The sequence below is a fragment of the Macaca mulatta genome, chromosome 18 (assembly GCF_049350105.2).
Source record: "Macaca mulatta isolate MMU2019108-1 chromosome 18, T2T-MMU8v2.0, whole genome shotgun sequence".
Classification (NCBI taxonomy): Eukaryota; Metazoa; Chordata; class Mammalia; order Primates; family Cercopithecidae; genus Macaca; species Macaca mulatta.
Window position 1 is genome coordinate 74,825,992 of NC_133423.1, and position 16,852 is coordinate 74,842,843.

General features: G+C 47.3%; 1 protein-coding gene and 1 long non-coding RNA gene across 18 annotated transcripts in view; one reads left to right on the forward strand and one right to left on the reverse strand.

Annotated features, from left to right (window-relative positions):
• DLGAP1 (DLG associated protein 1) overlaps positions 1–16,852 on the reverse strand; it is a 968,455-nt gene that overhangs the window by 111,841 nt on the left and 839,762 nt on the right. The window lies entirely within an intron of this gene.
• Positions 1–16,852, forward strand: part of LOC114673842 (uncharacterized) — a 38,024-nt gene that overhangs the window by 13,554 nt on the left and 7,618 nt on the right. For 2 of the 6 annotated variants that reach the window (XR_013408204.1, XR_013408205.1), the window contains 3 exons: positions 1,277–8,056; positions 8,368–14,437; positions 15,859–16,056. This is a non-coding gene — a long non-coding RNA (uncharacterized LOC114673842). Of the gene's footprint in view, positions 1–186; positions 8,057–8,367; positions 14,438–15,855; positions 16,057–16,852 lie in introns of all 6 variants that reach the window. The other 4 variants (XR_013408203.1, XR_013408202.1, XR_013408206.1 and 1 more) reach the window with 4 other exon arrangements.

Sequence of the window (16,852 nt, forward strand, 5' to 3'; positions counted from 1 at the left end):
TTTTTTTTTGAGATGGAGTCTTGCTCTGTCGCCCAGGCTGGAGTGCAGTGGCGTGATCCTTGGCTCACTGCAAGCTCCGCCTCCTGGGTTCAAGTGATTCTCCTGCCTCAGCCTCCCGAGTAGCTGGGACTATAGGCGCCTGCCACAACACCCAGCTAATGGTTGTTTTTTTTTTTGGATTTTTAGTAGAGACGGGATTTCACTGTGTTAGCCAGGATGGTGTCGATCTCCTGACCTCATGATCCTCCCGCCTCGGCCTCCCAAAGTGCTGGGATTACAGATGTGAGCCACCGCACCCGGCCAGCCGGTAACTTCTTTACAAATGGGCTGCAGCATATTTTATTACCTTCTCCTGACAATTTCTTATTTGACTATTTATCATTTCCAGAACATACTAGCCTTTTGCATGCCTTTACGCCCGTGGCAAACATTGTTGTTTGCCTCCTCATAACCATTCTCCCTGTCCTGCTTGCTAATGAGACCCCAGTGCTGTTGATCTTTCCACAGCTGTGAGTTTTAGAGGTGGCAAAGCCCCTACCTAGACATGGAGGCTGAATCTTCACCAGTCTACAAGACAAAGAGATGAGAAGGGAGGTCAGATGGGAATGTTCTGGGAAAGTTTACCTCACTATTTAAAGCCACTCAAGTCAGGGACATCCCTTTTATTCCTCTGGACTTTGTCATCTGCAAGGGATGCTGGAACTGTGGCTGCCATAGGGAGACCACAGAAAGTACTGGCCTAAGAAGACGAGTTCAGTCGGGCGTGGTGGCTCGCACCTGTAATCCCAGCACTTTGGGAGGCTGAGGTAGGCAGATCACCTGAGGTCGGGAGTTCAAGACCAGTCTGACCAACATGGAGAAACTCCGTCTCTACTAAAAATGCAAAATTAGCCGGGTGTGGTGGTGCATTCCTGTAATCCCAGCTACTGGGGATGCTGAGGCAGGAGAATTGCTTGAACCCAGGAGGGGGAGGTTACAGTGAGTGGAGATTGCGCCATTGCACTCCAGCCTGGGCAATGAGAGTGAAACTCCATCTCACCAAAAAAAAAAAAAAAAAAAAAAAAAGGATGAGCTCACACTGGGGATGACAGGTGGAAGAAAGGCCAGCTGTCATGAACTTAATGGTTTTGGTAAATTCATTGCCTGCCCTACCTTGGGACTTGGTATTGTTTGAGAAAACAAATTATTTTGCCATCTTGGTCACTTCAATTTTATTTTTAAAATTGTGTTTGCTTTTTGATTTGATTGGCTTGGCACTTATGCAGTGACTTTGTAGATGCTGTCTATGTGTTGGGGCTCAGAACATGATGCCCTAAAATATGGTGACTTGGCAATTGAGAAAACCAAAGGAGCAAGAAGGTCACTCAGTGTGAGATCTGGCCACAGCGGAATGCTCTGACCTACCTTTGCCTGAAAGTTGGTCATAAGATGCTCATTCCAGAAGGGTCCTACTCTACACCCAGAGGCAAAGAAGAATCGGAACAGACAGCTCCTGCCCTAACTGGTCCCCAGTTGTTTGTTACCATTAGATAATAAATTTATTCTATTCCAAATCTGAAATACTCTAAAGTCTGAAACTTTTTGTTTTTTTGAGACAGAGTCTCGCTCCGTCACCCAGGCTGGAGTGTAGTGCACGATCTCAGCTCACTGCAACCTCCATCTCCCGGGTTCAATGGTCCTCCTGCCTCAGCCTCTCCTGCCTCAGCCTCCCGAGTCGCTGGGAGTACAGGCGTGTGCCACCACGCCCGGCTAATTTTTAGTAGAGACAGGGTTTCACCATGTTGGCCATACTGGTGTCGAATGCCTGACCTCAAGTGGTCTGCCTGCCTCAGCCTCCCAAAGTGCTGGGATTATAGGCGTGAGCCGCTGCACCTGACCTAATCTGTAATACTCTCCCCTGCAGTGTCCTCAGCCTCCCAAGTAGCTGGGACTGCAGGCGTGCACCACCACAACCAGCTAATTTTTAAACATTTTTTTGGTAGAGATTTGGTCTCACTATGTTGCCCAGGCTAGTCTCGAATTCCTGCGCTCAGGTGATTCTCCCACCTTGTTCTCCCAAAGTACTAGGATTCGAGGTGTCATCCACCTCCCTCCCTCAAAAAAATGAAAAACGATGGTATGAAAGTATTAACTGCATGGTCTTTTTTTTTTTTTTTGGATTTTTCATATGTATTTTTTTCCTATGGCAGAAGAGTTTTCATAATTTGTATGACTCATGCACATGTGTGCACATTAGTGAAATTTGTATGCCAGCCAGGTGTGGCATAAGCCTGTAGTCTCAGTTACTCAGAGGCTGAGGCGGGAGCATTGCTTGAGTCCAGGAGGTCGAAGCTGCTGTGAGCTATGATCACACCACTGCACTCTACCCTGGGCGATAGAGCAAGACCCTGTCTTAAAAAAAAACAGTGTATGCTTTTTTTTTTTCCTGTTAATTTGCTATCTGTTTGTTTTATAGACTCAAATTATCAAGGCTTCAGGGGAAAAATGTGAACTTCCCTACAGCTCCCTTGATCACCCAGCTTAGAGCAGCCTCACACCCTCCCATCCCAGGCCTCCAGCCCCCTAACTGATTTGAGATGCCTGGAGAAAATAAAATTGCTGCTCCATCTTTTGTAAACTAAAAGTGCTGGGGTAGGGGTGGTGCAGAGTTGTGGCTTGCTCATTCAACCCAGTTCTGACCAGCTCTACCACTGCACCAACCCCCCCCCAGCCCTCCACAGCCTTCCAACGGCAGCTGTCTCCAGATTCCCTACATTCTAGTTAGCAGCCTTCATTCTCCCCGTGACCAAGGCCCCACGACGTCTTTCCAAAGCCCCTGCTTGTCATTTCTGTTAACATGCCCCTGCCTCCCACCTCGAAATTACATAGCAGGACCGGCTCCAGCCTTTGCTTCCTTGCACCTTGGAAAATGGCGGAAGGTAAATTACCCCGAGTTTCTCAGGGCTTGTAGGGTGGACCCCTGCCAGTGGTTTCAAACTTTTTCCATACCTTCTCTATCACCCTTCAGTTCAGAAAAGACAAAAAGGAAACCCCAAAGAAAATCAAAACAAAAAAACTTACAAGTCTGTTTCCCTTTGTCTCCATAGTCAGCACTAATGATTTCCAGCTGGGGTGGGGAGCAGGGTGTGGATGGGACCAAGTCCTGTTGCTAAGTTCAAATACTTGAGAATTTAACATCCCAGACCCTCTCCAAGCTCTGCCGCAGGCCCCTCAACTATATTTCCCTAGCTTACCATGGTAACAAGCCAGAGGACTAGCCCTAAGTGTATCCACTTACATTACTAAAGCTCTATCAAGTGAATAAATAATTCCCTCTGCTTTTCATGCCTGAAAGGCGATATTGTATGATGTTTAAGAATATAGCACAGTTCTGTCACCCCAGCTGCTTGGAAGGCTGAGGTGGGATGATTGATTTAGCCCAGGAGTTTGAGTCCAGCCTGGGCAACATAGCAAGATCCCATCTCAAAATATTAAAAAGTAATGTAAGTTTTGGAGGCAGACCTTGATTTAAAAGTGTGTTACCTAGGGAAGGTTGCTGAAGCTCTATAAACATCTGGTTTTTATTGTCTAAAATGAGGATAAGAATGAAAAACTTCCTTATAGGTTGCTGAGAGGCTGAAAGGAAGTAATATATGGGAAATGCTCAGTGTATTAACTCAGGAAATGGCATACAGTAACAACAGCATCAACAGTTCCATAAGGGGAATCCCTTCATTTTGTCCAGGGGGACCCGTGGTCCTTGTGAAAGGTGTGAGAACATCTGAAGCTAACTTCTACACCAACGTGGTCAGATGATGCCATCCCGTATCCATGGCGACCAATATCTCCATTGTCTAGTTTAGTGCCAGGCGGGTGGTGTGCAATGAAACAACGCAATCACAGGCTGCAACTCTGGGGTTCAGTTCATTCGTTAGTGGAACTCCTGTAACACTCAAAATTCTGACTTCATAGGACCTTTGAATTTCAGTTTCAATCATAAAAGAAGTTCTGAAACATTGACCAGTCATCTCATACACGTTTTTTTTTAGTTATTCCCAGATGGTTGCTGATGTAAAAATAAAACAACCAAAACCTTTGTATTAGATATATCTTGAAGTCTATCATAATATTTTAGTCCACTTCCTTTTTTTTTTTTTTTTTGAGATGGAGTTTTTGCTCTTGTCTCCCAGGCTGGAGTGCAATTGCCATCTTGGCTCACTGCAACCTCTGCCTCCTGGGTTCAAGTGATTCTCCTGCCTCAGCCTTCTGAGTAGCTGGGATTACAGGTGCCCGCCACTACGCCCGGCTAATTTTTTTATATTTTTAGCAAAGACGGGGTTTCACCATGTTGGTTAGGCTGGTCTTGAACTCCTGACTTCAGGTGGTCCACCTGCCTAGGCCTCCCAAAGTGCTGGGATTCCAGGCGTGAGCCACCATGCCTGGCCTTTTAGTCCATCTTCTATTGCTAATGTAAGAGGAATTAGATTAGGAAGTAGGTTTTTGAAGGCAAAATTTCAGCTTACATGAATTGTTGGTAGCACCTCACTTCATAAGTAATATTAGATATAAAATCTTTCTCAGGAAAAAAAAAAGTTAGCATTCTGGAGAAAGGAGTAAAGGAAACAATGGTTCGGTCGGGCGCGGTGGCTCAAGCCTGTAATCCCAGCACTTTGGGAGGCCGAGGCGGGTGGATCACGAGGTCAGGAGATCGAGACTATCCTGGCTAACATGGTGAAACCCCGTCTCTACTAAAAATACAAAAAACTAGCCGGGCGTGGTGGCGGGCACCTGTAGTCCCAGCTACTTGGGAGGCTGAGGCAGGAGAATGGCGTGAACCCGGGAGGCGGAGCTTGCAGTGAGCCGAGGTCATGCCACTGCACTCCAGCCTGGGAGACACAGCGAGACTCCGTCTCAAAAAAAAAAAAAAGGAAACAATGGTTTAATCTCTTTTGTTTTGTTTTGTTTGTTTTTGAGACAGTCTCACTGTTGCCCAGGCTGGAGCGCAGTGGTACAATCATGGCTCACTGCAGCCTCGACCTCCTGGGCTCAAGTGATCCTCCTGCCTCAGCCTTCTGAGTATCTGGGACCATGGGTGCATGTTACCATTCCTGGTTAATTTTTTAATTTTGAATTTTGTAGAGACAGAGTCTCCCTGTGTTGCCCAGGCTGGTCTCGAACTCCTGGGCTCAAACTATCCTCTAACCTCCTCTCAAAGTGTTGGGATTACAGGCATGAGCCTGGCTAGGAAGCAATGTTGACCCACAGTGTCCAGTGCCCAGTACTCTTAGGAAGTATGAGTTTATGAACAATTAATGCCCAGATGAGTTAACAGACCTTGGGTATCAATTGGTTGGTCTGTGTTCAAAGGCAATACAGTTCTATGCTTCATTTTATGACCATCTGTGGAATGGGACAATAACTACAGGATGGCTGTTACAGTGAACATTAAAGACTTAAATTATGTAAAAGCCCTTTGTAAGTTGCAAAGTGCTATGCATATGCTAGGCAAAGCTGCCGCAGCAGCTACCCAATAACAATTGTTATTTTATTTTATTTCATTTCATTTTTGAGATGGAGTTTCGATCTTTCGCCCAGGGGGAGTGAAGTGGCACAATCTTGGCTCACTGCAACCTCCGCCCCTGGGTTCAAGCAATTCCCCTGCCTCAGCCTCCCATGTAGCTGGGATTATAGGTGCCCACCACCATGCCCGGCTAATTTTTGTATTTTTAGTAGAGACAGTTTGACCACGTTGACCAGACGGGTCTCGAACTCCTGAGCTCAGGCAATCCGCCTGCCTCAGCTTCCCAAAGTGCTAGGATTACAGGCGTGAGCCACCGCGTCCAGCCAGTTGTCACTTTTTTCTGGCTCCAGCCGAGTAACATTTCCAAACCACAATTCTTCCTGGAGCAGCACAAGTTGTGTTGGCCTTGGCCAATATTGAGCTGGGGCTCCGGGATACTGCCAAGTATTATATACAATTTGCATAAATGTACATTTAGGCTGAATAGAAAGGGAGAAAATGCTATAAAAATTAATATGGGTCAAAAGGAATGGTCTCTAATCATAAATTGCACACTTCCCCTCCCAACTATCCCCAAAACACTCATAATATTTGATATGAAAATACAATGGTGGCAAATAGCTGTATTAAAAAGAAACGATTCTTTCAGTATAGCGTAGGGTGAAGCTGAGTAGATTTTAAGAATTACTGGAGTCCCCAGCACTTTGGGAGGCCGAGGCGGGCAGATCACCTGAGGTCAGGAGTTCGAGACCAGCCTGACCAACATGGAGAAACCCCACCTCTATTAAAAATACAAAATAAAAAAAAAAACCCAAAAATTAGCCAGGGTTGGTGGCGCATCCCTGTAACCCCAGTTTCGGGAGGCTGAGGCAGGAGAATTGCCTGAACCCAGGAGGCGGAGGTTACCATGAGCCGAGATAGTGCCACTGCACTCCAGCCTGGAAAACAAGAGTGAAACTCCGTCTCCAAAATAAAGAGAGTTATTGGAGTCAAGCATAACTTGGAGAGGAGTCAGAATAATTTATTTTTATTTAATTATTTATTTATTTTTTTGAGATGGAGTCTTGCTCTGTTGCCCAGGTTGGAGTGCAATGGCACGATCTCAGCTCACCGCAACCTCCGCCTCCTGGGTTCAAGTGATTCTCCTGCCTCAGCCTCCCGAGTAGCTGAGATTATAGGTGCCCGTCACCACGCCTGGCTAATTTTTGTATTTTTTAGTAGAGACAGTGTTTCACCATGTTGGTCAGGTTGGTCTCAAACTCCTGACTTCATGTGATCTGCCAGCCTCGGCCTCCCAAAGTGCTGGAATTACAGGCATGAGCCACTGTGCCCAGCCAACAAAATAATTTTTTAAAGGATGCATAAATAGAGTTGATAATTTTGGTGGTATTTGAGTAAATGAGTAGAAAAGCTGGGACTGGAAGGAGTAATGTTACCACACAGTTGGTGCTGGTTGGGGAGCCTCTATTTTCTTGACTAGAAACTCACTTCTAAAGAGAAAGAGCACAGATGCCTGTTAACAAATAGGCTTCAGGATGACCCTGTTTGAATTTCCAGCAGGGAGGAAAACTGGGTCACAAGGAGATAATCTCAGGGGTTGCTGGAGGATTGGCCTTGGACACGCCCAGGTGAGGAGAGAAAACACGCAAGGCAGATGCTGACAGCAGAGAGGGCACTGAGGCACGTCTGGGCAGTAGGAAAAGCGAGCCGATGGAGATGGGGGAAGCCAAGAAACAGGCATTTTTTCATTGCTTTGTCTGAAGCAGTGAGCCCTGCGCACACTCGTGCAGTAGCTAAAATTTCTCAAGTCTATCTCTGTAGGCAACTGGAGACACACTGACAGCCCGTTTCCCCCCACTGGCTCCAGCCCAAATTAACTCACTCTCTCATTCCCTGAGACACTTGTTCTTTGAGAGGTAAAAATTTAGCTAAAACTATTCTCTTATTTTATGTGGGGAGGGGGCATTTTAAAAGGGATTTTTGCAAACATTTCTTCCCTCAAGGGTGATAAATGTGTATTTTAAAAGGGAGGTTTCTGTAAAGTTGGCCTTAACTGCAAGGGGTATCTGAAGTGGGGAGTTTCTGGCCATAGTGCAGCTAAGACCTTTCCGTGGCTCTCAAACCATAATGAAGCCCAGGAAGGAAAAATGCAATTGTATACTTTGCCTGTCACAGGCATAGAATTCTGCTGAGTAATGTGTACATGGGATTATTATTCCATGTTACATATTTGGAGGTGGAGCTAAAGTTGAGAGGCTGGTAACCAGCCCTTGGGAGACTGCATTTTCCAAAGATGGCTGCAACAGTATCTTCCATCTGACATGTCCTTCTAGAACAGGTGTTCACTAACTTTTTCTGTTAAAAGCCATCCAGCACGTATTTTAGGATGTGTATATCATTCGCTGTCTGACCTGACTGCTCTGTCACTGTGGCACAGCCCTGGGCAATGTGTACATGTACAGGCTTGTTTGTGTTTGAGAGCTGAGCCCATTCGGTGGTCTGAGGGCGACAGTTTGCCAATCTGTGCTCTAGAACTTTGCTGGTTCCCTTTAAGAGGTATAGTCGGCCGGGCGCGGTGGCTCAAGCCTGTAATCCCAGCACTTTGGGAGGCCGAGACGGGTGGATCACGAGGTCAGGAGATCGAGACCATCCTGGCTAACACGGTGAAACCCCATCTCTACTAAAAAATACAAAAAACTAGCCGGGCGAGGTGGCGGGCGCCTGTAGTCCCAGCTACTCAGGAGGCTGAGGCAGGAGAATGGCGTAAACCCGGGAGGTGGAGCTTGCAGTGAGCTGAGATCCGGCCACTGCACCCCAGCCTGGGCGACAGAGCAAGACTCCGTCTCAAAAAAAAAAAAAAAAAAGAGGTAGAGTCTAGGCCAGGTGCAGTGGCTCACACCTATAATCCCAGCACTTTGGGAGGCTGATGTGGGAGGATCCCTTGAGCCCAGGAGTTTGAGACCAGCCTAGGAAACATGGTGAAAACGCCATCTCTACAAAAACAAAAAACAAAAATTAGCCTGGTGTGGTGGCGTGCACCTGTAGTCCCAGCTACTCCAGAGGCTAAGGTGGGAGAATCACTTGAGCCCAGAAGGTCAAGGCTGCAGTGAGCCATGATTGTGCCACTTTACAGCAGTCTGGGCAGCAGAGGGAGACCCTGTCTCAAAAAAACAAAAAGAAACAAACAGAAAAAAAAAAAAAAAAAGAGGTGGACTAGTTCCCTTTTCCTTGAATCTGAGAGGTTTGTGATTTGCCTATAATTAAGACAATTGGAAGGAAGTGACACTGCATGACCTCTGAGGCTAGATCAGAACAGGTGATGTAACTTTTACCAGTCAGCACAGAAGCAGCCCAGTTGTCCTGAGGCTGCCATGCTGTAAGGAAGCCCAAGTGAGTCCATGTGAAAGATGACCTGAAAAGCCTTGAAACTATAGGAGAGGCTCAGCCAGCCCCACTTGCTCCAGCTCTCACCTGGAGAGACTGCAAGCTCAGGAAAGACGCTGAGCCAGAACTACCCTGCTCTCTCCAAATTCCTGACCCCCAGAGACTGAGAAGTGATGAGATGATTGCTTTAAGACATTAAGTTTTGGGGGTGATCTGTTCCATAGAAAGAAACAGAACATTTTCCCCAAACCAGTGAGTGGTAGAGATGGGATTCAAACCGAGGCTGGTCTGAGCCCAATCACCTGATCTTTCTATTAAAAATAAATAACAAATATTGCTGGCCTACACCTGTAATCCCAGCACGCTGGGAGGCTGAGGCAGGCAGATCACCTGAGGTAGGAAGTTCGAGACTAGCCTGGCCAACATGGTGAAACCCCATCTCTAAGTAAAAATACAAAAAATTAGCTGGGCATGGTGGCGGGCACCTATAATCCCAGCTACTCAGGAGGCTGAGGCAGGAGAATCGCTTGAACCCAGGAGGCGGAGGTTGCAGTGAGCCGAGATCACACCATTGTACTTCAGCCTGGGCAACAAGAGTGAAACTCGGTCTCAAAAAAAAAAAAAAAAAAAAAAAAATTGCTAAAAAATGCTGACACAGAGACACTAAGTGAGCACACGCTGTTGGAAAAATGGTGCTGATAGACTTGCTCCATGCATGGTTGCCACAAACCCTTGATTTGTGAAAAACACATCTGCAAGGCCTAAGAAAAGTACAACTGCCAGGCACGTGGCTCACACCTGTAATCCCAGCACTTTAGAAGGCCAAGGTGGGTGGATCACCTGAGGTCAGGAGTTCGAGACCAGCCTGGGCAACATGGTGAAAACCCGTCACTACTAAAAATACAAAAAAAATTAGCTGGGCGTGGTGGCAGGCACCAGTAATCCCAGCTACTCAGGTGATCGAGGTAGGAGAATTGCTTGAACCCGGGAGGTGGAGGTTGCAGTGAGCCAAGATCGCGCCACTGCACTCCAGCCTGGGTGACAAGAGCAAAACTTCGTCTCAAAAAGAAAAAAAAAGAAGGAAAAATGCCATTAACAATGTGTGCCTGTATTTAAACCTATATTGGCTAGTGAGTTTGACCAGAGTCTAGCAAAGGTTTATCAAGGAAAAATGTCAAGAGAATTCAGATCCTGTAAGTCAAAAGACACAACCCGTTCCCGGAAGGACTTTGCAACAGTAATTACTCTAACAAGTTACAATTCGCAGAGTCTGGCCTTTAAGGGGCTTTGAAGAGAGAGGAACCCATGAATCGAGAATAAGATAAGGCTATTTGGTTTGTTTCAACTTGCGGGCTGTTTAACTTCCCTATCAAAGCCATGCCTTGAGAGTGAAATCATTTCTATCAAACAGCCTTTTCAAAGAACATCTGACACAAACACTGACTGGCTGCTCCTTTATTTCCACTGTGTCCAGGGTGTGTGTGGACTTGGTGGAATTTAGGGGACTAGCTGTGAATCGTGCATCAAATAAATAACCTGCAGGGAGTTGGCACTGGTGACTGCTAGCCATAAATGATGCTGTTTGCTTACACAGACTAAGCCTGGGCTTTGGAGGCTTCTTTGACCTTTTCTGCATTTTTCCCAACCCTAACCCAACATAGCTATGAAAAGGCAGTTCTGGGCCTGGTGGGGTGGCTCACGCCTGTAATCCCAGCACTTTGGGAGGCCGAGGCAGGCGGATCACAAGGTCAGGAGTTCGAGACCAGCCTGACCAACATGGTGAAACCCTGACTCTACTGAAAATACAAAAATTAGGCAAGTGTGGTGGTGTGCGCCTGTAATCCCAGCTATTCAGGAGGCTGAGGCAGGAGAAGCGCTTGAACCCGGGAGGTAGAGGTTGCAGAGAGCAGAGATCGCGCCACAGCACTCCAGCCCTGGCGACAGAGCGAGACTCTGTCTCAAAAAAAAAAAAAAAAAAGTGTGCCCCATAACCCAGAACTGCCTGTTTTTGTTTGTTTGCTGGGATTACAGGTGTGAGTCACCATGCCCGGCCCCCAGAGCGCACTTTTAAAGTTAACAGCTTGGACTCCCTTTCCCAGCATTCATCCTCGTTGGGCCTAGTCCACCTGTTACACCAGGGAAAAACTGAGTGATCTTTCTTTACCTCCCAGGGTCTTAGCCCAATGTTATGGGCCACTTGTGTCCTCCCACCCCCGAACAAATGCATATGTTGAAGTCCTAACTCTCAGAATGTAACTCTCTTGAGAGATAGGGTCTTTAAAGAGATGATTAAGTTAGTTGGGTCATTAGGGTCATAATCCAATGAGTGGCATCCTTCTCAGAAGAGAGGCAGCAGGACCTATGTGCATAGACCAAGTGAGGACAGAGAGAGGCCAGTCACCTGCAAGCCAAGGAGAGAGGCCTCAGAAGAAACCACCTTGCTGATACCTTGATCTCAGGCTTCCAGCTTCTAGAACTGTGAGGAAATAAGCTTCTGTTGTTTAAGGCACCCCGTCTATGGTACTTTGTTATGGCAGGCCTAGCTGACTCACACACCCACAGACAGAGAATTCACAGCCTTAAGGCTGGGACTTCAGAAGAGTTCCAACGGTAATAAGCAGAAATTTCAACACACAAGAGTCTAGCTTTTTAGTGCAGTTTCTCTTTCTGCATCTTTCCCAGGTGTCCCGCAGGCAGGATCGTAAGGCAGTGCTGGGGGCTGGGCAGGCACTGCTGCCCTGCAAGTCTAGTGGAGACACTAAGGTCTCTTGACTCAAAAGGGAGACCAGGGTTCCAGTCCTAGAAAGTCCAGAAAGTAGCAGGTAGACTGAGTAGGTGTTTGGGGCACGGTCAAGAGGCCCACACGGATGCATGTCACTAACTCCTTCCCTCTTCTAGCCGCCCTAGTCCTTCCTTCCCCGCTCCTCTTCAGGCTCTTTGACTTTTCCCACCAGCCCCTCCTGCGACCGGGTAAATCAGAAGAAGGGGAAAATTTGACTTTACCTTCTGACTTAGCATCATGCAAATGCAAATCCTGATGCTCTTTTAGTTTTTTCCTTGTTTTCATTTTTGTGGGAGATACGGGATGGAAGGATATTTGCTGGAGTTGGTTTTTTTTTTTTCTTTTTGAGATGAGGTCTTCCTATGTTGCCCAGGCTTAAGTGCAATGGCTACTCACAGACCCCATCATTGCACACTACAGCCTTGACCTCCTAGGCTCAAGGAATCCTTCCACCTCAGCCTCCTGAGTAGCTGGAACTACAGGTGCATGGCACCATGCCTGGCCACCTGCTGGAGTTTAAGCATGTGGTAGGATGGGTAGATGGTCCCTAAAGACACCCATCTCCTAATCTTTGAAATCTGTGGATATGCTACCTTCTAGGGAAAAAAAGGACTTGGCAGATGTTAGTAAGCATCTTAAAATGTAAAAGTTGTCCTGGATTACCTGAATGGGCCCAATGTCATCGTGAGGTCCTTATAAGAGGGGGACAGGAGGGTTAGAGACAAAGACAATAATGCGATGATGGGAGCAGAGGTGTGTGTGTGCAAGAGAGGAGCAGAGGGGTTGAGATGCACCTCTGCTGCTGGCTTTGCAGATAGAGGAAGGGGCTGCAAGCCAAGGAACACAGGCAGCCTCTAGAAGCCTGAAAAGGACATGGATTCTCCCCTATACCCTCCACAAGGAAAAGCAGCCCTGCTGACCCATTTCTGACTTCTGACCAGAACAGTGAGATGATCTGTGCTGTGTAATGCCACTCCGCTTGTGAGTGTAACTGATGACAGCAGCAACGGGAAAGCATACAGGCTGCAAGGATGAAAATCCTCGAGAACAACTGCTATCCCATTTTATTATTATTATTACTACTATTATTATTTTGAGATGGAGTTTTACTCTTGTCACTCAGGCTGGAGTGCAATGGCACGATCTCAGCTCACTGCAACCTCTGCCTTCTGGGTTCAAGTGATTCTCCTGCCTCAGCCTCCTGAGCAGCTGGGATTACAGGTGCCCACTACCACGCCCGGCTGATTTTTGTATTTTTAGTAGAGACGGGGTTTCACCACGTTGGCCAGGCTGGTCTAGGACTCCTGACCTCAGGTGATCCACCCACCTTGACCTCCCAAAGTGTTGGGATTACAGGCATGAGCCACCAAGTCGGGCCTGGTATCACATTTAAACAGGCAGTGATGTGTGACCAGAAATTATACATATTTCTAGAGCTTTCACTCTTCAAACAATAGTTCCCAAAGGGTAGTCTCCCACCAGTGGTGTCAGCACCTGGGAACACGTGGGTCAAATTCTCAGGCCCCATCCAGGATTACTGGGTCAGAAACTCCGGAGGCGGGGCCAGCACCCTGTGTTTGAACAGGTCCTTTTGGTAATTCTGAGGCATGCTAAGGTTCACCTTAAAGATAAGTGACCTGGGGCTGAGTTCAGTGGTTCACACCTGTAGTCCCAGCACTTTGGGAGGCTGCTAATAATAGCTATGATTACTATGCCCGCCCTGGTATTATCTTCCAGGCTTCACATATAGGGATCCTATACAAGAGTTCACCCGCACAAGAGATTCAGTCCATCTTAGGTTCTGCTAATGACCTCCCCTCCTGAGGTTCATCAAAGCTGAAGCAGGAAGATTGCTTGAGGTCAGGAGTTTGAGACCAGTCTGAGCAACATAGTGAGACCTTGTCTGTTAAATCAAGTTTAGCCTAATGTGGCCTCCTTACATAAAGTTCAACTTAGAGGTTTCTCTGTACTTAGTGAACTATATACAACCTAAATGGAGGTATAAACCCACTGTAACCTACTCTTGTGCCAATCAGAGTGTTTTGGCCAATCAAAGAGGGCCAACTGTTCAAACCGTGTTCAAATAAGGCAAACGCCAAGCTGTAGCCAATCCAATTGTCTCTATACCTCACTTCTGTTTTCTATGTTACTTTCCTTTTTCTGTCTATAGATCTTCCACTGTGTGGCTGCCCTGGAGTCTCTCTGAGCTACTCTGGCTTGGGAGGCTGCCTGATTGGCAAAGAATTCTTTGCTCAATTAAACTGTGTTAAACTTAATTTGGCTAAGGTTTTTCTTTCAACACGTCTCTGCAAAAACTGAAAATAAAAAAAATTAGCTGGGCATGGTGGCATACCTGTAATCCTAGCTAGTAGGGAGGCTGAGGTGTAAGGATTGCTTGAGTTCAGGAGGTTGAGGCTGCAGTGAGCCGTGATTAAACCACTGCACTCCAGTTTGGGTGACAGAGTGAGACCCTGTCTCTACAAAATAAATACAGAAGTTAAAAGTGACCTGGGCTGCTTTTTTGCCAACAGAGGGTACCTGTGGATCCTCTGATGTGCGTATGGGTAGTATATGTGTATATTGGCTTTGTGTGTTCCCCCTCACTCTACAATTAAGCTGGTTCTTTCTTTTTTTTTTTGAGATGGAGTCTCGCTCTGTTGTCCAGGCTGGAGTGCAGTGGTGTGATCTCAGCTCACTTGCAAACTCATTAGTCTCGATCTCCTGACCTTGCGATCCGCCTGCCTCGGCCTCCCCAAGTGCTGGGATTACAGGTGTGAGCCACCGCGCCCGGCCTAAACTGATTATTTCACGATTCATGGTTGGCTTGGGATCCGGGAATGATGGGGAAAGTTATTCTCTCAAAGACTGGCTCTGCCCCCTGGGGAATGTGGGAGAAGGAAGAGTCCGGAATTCGGCTTCCAAGTCCAGGCTGAGAGCCATGTGCTGCCACACCGCTGTCCAGCCTGGGGCAAGCAGAAGGCGGCTATTTTCTTTCATCTTTCCCCAATTTCTTGCTTGCCAGAGGCAATCCTAACTTGGCTAGTGGAAAGATACTCACTTTTGAAAACATGAGTGAGGTCTGCCCTTCCAGCCACAGCCTGGAGTTTGAAATTACACATTTCATTGATTTCTTTTTTTTTTTCAGACAGAGTCTCACTCTGTCGCCCAGGCTGGAGTGCAGTGGCGCACTCTTAACTCACTGCAACCTCCGCCTCCCAGGTTCAAGTGATTCTTGAGCCTCAGCTTCCCGAATAGATGGGATTACAGGCATGTGCCACCACGCCCAGCTAATTTTTGTATTTTTAATAGAGAAGGGGTTTCACCAGGTTGGCCAGGCTGGTCTCGAACTCCTGACCTCAAATGATCCACCTGTCTCTGCCTTCCAAAGTGCTGGGATTACAGGCATGAGCCACCAGCCTGGCCTGATTTCAGTACTGGATGGCCTCATGTCAGCTGGGTGATCTTGTGTGCTGCCTCTCTGGGTCCCCATGTCCTCATTGGTACAATGGGCTTGCTAAAAGCATTGCTTTAAGGGAGTTGTTGAAAGGATCACATGAGATAATCAAGGAAAAAGTCTTAGATCAGGGTCTTAGATCAGGGCCTGGAACAAAGTAAATGTTTAATACTATTGTTATTAATGCAATTAATTGTAGTTAATGATATGTCATAATTAATAGCTATGATTATTTCCACAAGCCCTGACATTATCTTCGATTTCCAGGCTTCACATGTGTAAGAGGTCCTATACACAAATTCACCTACACAAGGGATTCAGTCCATCTTAGGTTCTACTAATGACAGCTCTTCCCGAAGTTCTCCAAGGCTGTGTGAAAAGGAAAAGCCAGCCAGGTGCAGTGGCTCACGCCTGTAATCCCAGCACTTTGGGAGGCTGAGGCGGGCAGATCACCTGAGGTCAGGAGTTCGAGACCAACCTGGCCAATATGTCTCTACTAAAAATACAAAAATTAGCTGGGAGTGGTGAAGCATGCCTGTAATCCCAGTTACTCAGGAGGCTGAGGCAGAAGAATCGCTTGAACCCAGGAGGCGGAGCTTTCAGTGAGCGGAGATCACACTACTGCACCCCAGCCTGGGTGACAGAGCGAGACTCCGTCTCAAAAAACAAAAAAAGTAAACCCCCCCCTAGAAAATGCTTTTCCCGTTGCTTCCCTACTAATGGGCCTTTTTGTAGCAGGGTAGCCTCCAGCCTTAGGATGTGGCCAGTCCCGGTGCGGATGCCTGTTTCCCCTCCTGCCTGCACTCCTCGGACCGGTTCAGTGGGATCTGGTACTTTTCCTCCCTCCTCGCGCTGGGCTTCCACATCATCCCGACAGCTGCCGACACATTCCACCGCTCCAGCAGCGGAAGTAAGGCACATTTAGGCCCTTTCTGGGTGAGTGACAGCATTTGAGATGAGATTAATCAAATGCCAGTGTTAGGGGAAAGCAGCCTTTCCCTGAGTCACCTCTGCTCCACCTTTCTCATGACACAGAGCATGAGCCTGTCCAGCAGTTGGCCTGTGCGTCAACCTCTGGCCAGGAGACAGCGGGCGTCTGTGACCCGGGCGTGAACCGTCAGTTTGTGCACACAGGTCTGACACGGCTGCTGGGCGAGCCTGCGTGCCCCGGCCCCGCGGTCCGTTGACTGTACCGCTGAGCATAGGCAGGGATGTGTGCCTGTCGCCCTGGGCCTCTGTCCCCTGACGGCAGATGAGGTATTCTTGCAGCTCACCACTGATGTTGCAGGGTGTTTCCTCACCTACCACATGACGACTGAATGAAAGCATTCCAGGAAACCGAAAGGGCTGGGCAGGCCTCTGGAATTTCAAAGCCGACAGCCTGGCCCTGCTGGCAGCTCATTTCTGCCGTGTCATTTTCTCTGAACTGTAGGAGCCGTTTTGTAGCAAACTTATCACCCGAATCCCACAAATGTTAAGCATTACCCTTCTTAGGAAGGAAAAGCCTCCTTACTTTTCCCCATTGCAAGATTAATTTTTTAAGATTCAAGACATCCCCAAAAGTCATGATAAAGAATAGGGAAAACAGACTGAGCATACTCATCCCCTTTTAAATTCAAATTTATTTTGTTTTTTTTCTGCTTAACTACAGGGAAGGTTTGATCATATCACATCTGAGCTAGGCCATATGCATCCAAGGGAAATTTCCAGAGCAAGCTAATAATCTAAACTC